Source organism: Zophobas morio, unplaced genomic scaffold (assembly GCF_036711695.1).
Source record: "Zophobas morio isolate AGI-343-1 ecotype UQ-CSIRO unplaced genomic scaffold, CSIRO_AGI_Zmor_V1 ptg000029l, whole genome shotgun sequence".
Classification (NCBI taxonomy): domain Eukaryota; kingdom Metazoa; phylum Arthropoda; class Insecta; order Coleoptera; family Tenebrionidae; genus Zophobas; species Zophobas morio.
In genome coordinates this window covers 9,611,997-9,618,144 of record NW_026972134.1, presented here as the reverse complement: position 1 = coordinate 9,618,144, position 6,148 = coordinate 9,611,997, and positions in this window count along the sequence as shown.

Here is a 6,148-nt window from a genome sequence, read left to right as displayed (position 1 = left end):
ACTCAAACGTTCCGCCAAAATTATTGCATGCGCACAAAATTCTAACTCACAAAACGTTTAAAAAGTGGTCATGAAATGTGATTGTCTATAAAGCGCAGCCCTACGCGCTGTTTTAAAATGGTGGAATGTGTTCTAATGCAAAATGGTGAATTGCAACGGTGGGGACCTTGAATTAACGATTGTATTTTCTCAACTAAAAAATCTCCCCATTGTTTTCAAATGCAGTATTACAGCTTAATATTAATTTAACAAAGTCTGTACTTCGAAAGATCTTGACCAAAGTGAGTGGATGGCAATACCAACGTTACTATGGTAGCGTGGAGACAAACTTGGAATATTGACAGTTGAAGAAACAAAACAAAAAAAATTGGTCGAAAGTTGTTTCGACAGAACTTCCCTTGCTACTGAAATATAATGAAACATATCAAGTATTTTCGAGTTGAGTTTTTTCCACAATTTTGTAATTACGTGATTCAGATTGTTGCAAGGACACGTATATCAACTTGGATTGGTGCAGTGCAATACTAAAAATAACAGTATTGTATTCCCCAAATTTTTTAGGAAAACGGAGTGAACCATTCATGAATTAATCAATAAAATAAATTGACTCACTTACCATTATTATACACTGACCGGCAAAAAAAAAACCGCCCAGTCTGAAAAATTTCGCAAAAACACTTTAAAAATTATTAATTTAACTAGTGATCGTTATTTTATTAAAGAACCATTCACTATTGACACACGATCTACAAATTAGCAAAAAAAAAGAAGACAAATAAACGCAGAGCTAAATTTAACAACAAAATAACAAATATTTTAAGTAATTAATGTAATTAACCCAATTTGTATAGCCATTTATTTTTTTATAACACTTTTTATTGTTGAATATTTTTCATTTTATAGTGTAGGATACTAGTACACATATTGTTTTATTAGGGGCAAAAATGAGACATTTCGTGGCGAATCTCTAGGCCGGTTATTACAGATGACCCACGAAAAGTCATTTTTCTCCGAATAAACATACATTTTTCATTAAACGTGAAACTGGATTCAATTTATTGGACATGAAAATGTTGAAATATAAAAAAATTGTGACCAAAATCAATTGGAGCTGATTCTTAAAGCACTAAAACGATAACTGACGCTTATTCTAAAGTCTAAAAAATTCAAAGACAATTTTGATCATGAATTACGATCATAAACCAAACAGTACTTACCCCTCACTTTTACCGCCTAGGCAGATAAAGTGGAGTTACTATACTCTAAAACTTTGTGATTTTTTTTCAATATCCATACAGTTTTTCCCTTTGATGTGAAAATAGGTGAGTCGAAAAATTTACTAACGGAAATGCCTTTTCTTCTTGTTTAATATTCCAACTCCAGCTATTTAAAACAACCCCTGTCAAAGTATGCCACCTGCAAAATCTATAAAGGACAAGTTCTAGTACAATTATTATAAACTCGACTCTGACGGAATAGTGGGAATTGATATTTGACAGCTGTCTGTGATTGACATTGGCAGTACAAAACTTCGACAATTAGAAGATCAACATTAACACATACGACGACTAGGCTTAAATCTCATTGATTAATTCAGCGCTAATAAAAAACTTTTGCAGGTTAGGCAGATTTTTTTTTCTGCCAAGCCAGTGAAGTCGGACTTTGTATTATCAACTATGTATGTACCGACACATCTAAAGCGAGCTAAAGACTAATTGAAAAGTGTCGGTGTCGGTGTCGGTGTTTGGACTTGACAACAATTGCACGTGCTGGACTGCGGAGACTCCCACTCGGGTCGGGTTCTTTTGCCATGCCGACATAGGCACGCTGCATAGACAGTTAATCAGAATTAAAAAATGTTCAATATATCTTTCTTTCAGATGTGTCATTTATTTAGTGAAAAGTTTTACAATAATATTTAGTAAAAAATAGTATTAAGTTTTATTATCTACTTCAACAAGTTTACACTATTATTATAAAGCAAAGTAGCTGTATGATCTACTCAAAGTAAAAATAACAGTAACGTTAGGTAATTGTAATTTTAGTTAGGAGAGATTGTAGTAAAGTTTATGTTATTTCCATTTAATTATATTTTATTTTCTTTAATCTTGATGAAATTGCAAAGAGTACATTTTTCGTTTTTGAGCTAAATTATTACTGTTTTTTTATTCTTATTTATAAATTACTTATACAAATATTAAATTAACTTTAATTGTGTAGTTGTAATATTAACATGTGTACATACATCCAAGGTATTCCAACTTACTTGGTTTCATGGAACATGTACATTACATACGTTAAGTTTTCTTAAAGTAAGTCTACGAATAACTAAAAATGAATATAATGCATTTAACATGTTTAAAAAGTTTTTGTGCTGGTGAATCTATTATGGTTTGAAAAGATCACGTGAAACCACGCACCTTTACAACTCCATTTGTTCGGTAAACCGATAACCGTTCTTTAATATGAGTTTACCTGCACTCCAAGTTCGTAGTTGCAAGAAACGGTGTCCGTAAAACTAAGTTTCTTGGGTTCCTGTACCGCCATCAACGTCAGGAGAAAAATTTTCCTGTTGCTTCGGTCAAACGAGGTCCAACGCGTTTCATAAAGTACATCAAAAACTTTCCCTGTCTGAAATGTTCCCACAAAATAAAGTTGAGATTTTGCACAGTCGCACGACACTAAATTTAAACAAGTCGTAGTAAGAAAACAAGGGAAACCGTTTTCCCGTTCTGAATTTAAAGTTTATATTCTTACAAGCAAGCTGGGCGTTTAGATTTAGTGTCGCTTCAAATAGGCTTCAGATAATTACCACATTTTCAAAGGTTTGCCCACAATGCGTGTATATTACTAAGACAGGCGCTGTCGCGAAACACCACATGAAATTTTGAAAATAACACCAGTAGCCGAAAAAATCACCCTACAAAATGCAATAGCTCTAACCCAAAACATGGGAGATGATGTCAACTTACAAGATAAGCGAAACTCATTGCACTAAGAGCCATTAAAAATCCCGAAACTGCAATTGCTGGTATCATTTCTGTGCAGATATTCGATGTACAATTAGTTACTCTAAAACGAAAACAGGCAGTTAAGCGAATTATATTTAGAATGTTGTTTTACTTTAACAAGTTTTGCGTTTTGGTAACCACAGATATGAGTCGCTCTCTGATCACATCTTGATATTCTTTCGATTCGAGTAATTCGTTGTCGTCTTTGTTTTCATAATCAGAACACATGTCTTGTATGAAATCAAGGCATATGTAAACATTAAACTTTGCATGTGAGACGAAATACAACAGTCCATGTGGCAAGCGGACGGACAGTAAAGCATATGTCGGAAATATAGTATAGTAAAATACTTCCAAGATAGACAAATGGTGGTCCTCCAAGAAGGTGAGTATAAGCTGGAACTTTTTCTCTTTTCCAATTGGAATAATAACACATCCGGTTATTACTGCTAATACTAGATGAACTTTTACGAAAATGGTTACATATTTGACTTCTTTTTGTATAAGTTGTGCTCTCTTTTGCGTAGCGTCATTTATATCTCTCGTGTACTGTCTACATTCTGTATCAAGATGTTTGAATGCTGGTTGTTTCCACAATAGAGCTGCGCCAGTAACTAAGCTCTAAAAATAACAAGAATAAACAATATTACGTGACATTACCGATAAACTATATTAAAATTAAATCAGCCAACCAGACATATAGACAGACAGGCGGACAGATAGACAGGCAGGCAGACAGACAGACAGACAGATAACGGAAACCGGAGACCCATTTCTTCGTACTTCAGGGGTTATGAAAAGTCGAGAAAACATACGAGTAGGAAGGAATTGAGTAAAATTTTGACGATTGTTAAATCTTTCTTTAATTATAATTTGTCTGACCAGACTAATTTAAAAAACTTTATAATAAATACATTTGAGGTTTTTGTACTTACCGACAATGTAGCTAAATATACTGAGACGTACTGATTAAAAAATTTCATATTGAATTCCTTGATGAAGTAGTATGAGTTAAGCAGGACAACGAATACCGACACAACAAGTACAAAAATTTGAAGCATTACCATGTATTTATTTTCATAAATTTTCATTACAAGGAAATATATAGAAGATAAAACATCGTCTGCAAAAGTAAAACAAACATTTTAGAGATTGAATTTCAAGTGGATGAATAATACTCCTATAATTTATACCTACGACTCTAGCGGAATTTTGGTTTTTAAAGACGGGTTGCTATAAAATTCGCCTACCGTTGGAAATGATATGAATTTTGATTCAAAATTCAAAATTAGTTAGTATGTTAGTTTTGATACGAATGATACACAGTTGTAATTTTGAAATAAATCATGATATTTTAATTTTAGTTTTAATTCTCAATAGAACTAATTGAGTCTTAGGAGTTCAAATATTTGTCGTTTACAATTACTACAAAATGCATACATATTAAAATGTTGTAGGTACGAGTCGTAATTAAAAAGTCGCCTCTAAGGATTATTATTCACTCGGAATGATTTACAAACTCGCCTTCGGCTCATGTGTAAACTTTATTATTCTCTTGTATCATAAGCTACATTATGTGCTAATTAATTAATGTACTGTTATTAAATAACTAAATACAATCTTACCCGGTGCTGTTTGTTGGTTGTTAGTTTTTTTTGATGTATTGTTCATCATGCTAATAGCAACGTAGTTCTTTAGATGCAGGTAAAATTACGAATGTCCAAAATTTAGCCTTACCTAGAGTTATAACTGTTTCGTATTGATCACGAATATATTATTTGTTTGTTAGTTAACGAAGAGTCAAGGATAAGAAAGATAATTAAGAAAATATCAGTCAGGATAAAAAATATGTTTGCATTTGTTGTCTCGACGAGGTAAGTTCTAATGTAGTACAGAAAATGATATAAAGAAATTGGCAGAAGTTTATTTCGACTACCTCGGGTCTGAAATAAATGTCCAATAAATCCAGCTTCTTTGAAAAATTATAAAATCTGATTTTGCGATTTTTGTTTTGTGATAACGTCTGCAAAGTAACAACCATTTTTCAACATTTTCGAAACTTAGCTAAACAGAGTTTCTTCTAGACTTCGAGCTCTAGAACTCACTTCCGATCTACATCAACTGCACTGTTAATGGCGTGATATACTTTAATATCATCAGCATATGCAACGACTGGGCACGTAAATTGTTCGAGTTGATCATTGATAAACAAAAGAGGACGAAGATAATAACCCTGCGGAACCCCGGAATTAACTGAGAATTTATATCACACATAACCATTATAAGCAACGTAAGATGTCCAGTTTTTTAAATAAGAACGCATTAACAGCAGTAAATCAAAAATTAATAACTAATAAACTGAAAATTTAAATCAAATTTACTATTGTAAATTTTGGAGATGACACCATGTACGAGTACACGATATATATAAAATTTGACAATCAGTTTGGTAGTTTCGGGAGATTATCTGTTTAATAAAAATCGACACTGACAGACAAACGACAGACGACAGACAACAGACAGATGGAAAAGGAAACTCATTTTTTCTTAATCTAGGGTGTCACGAAACGCGAAAACGTATAAATATAGACAATCGTACGATGGATTCAGTTGCAGTACTTCCTTAGCTTACGCTCGGGAAATATAAATTGGTATATAGTCATTTAGACAGAACTTCCCTTGCATCTGAAGTTAAACATTCAAACAAATTAAATGTCTTAGAAAAAAGTTTCCATGAGGAAGAGATTCGAACTCACGCGTGCAGATCCCATTCCAACGGTTTATCTCACATAACCAGAGCGCATTTATACCGTACATGCGGGAGATATCGGTTATATGTAAAACATTTTTTTTAATTTATTGGGATCAGAAGCGTGGGAGTATATTTTGCCTAACATTTAAATAATTTTAACGTAGAATAGATGATATCATCACACTGTTGGTGGAGATCATTAGTGTTTTCTACCATCGACATGATAATTCATTCATCTCACCATTTTACATTTCTCTTCGGAGGCTTATGCTACAGATGAATAAACAATAAGGTAGTTACCGACTGCTGTTTTTTCCAGCGATAAGTGTTTTCTGATGAATGCTTGCTACCATCTTGGCCACGTAACAGAAGTAGTTAAAACTAG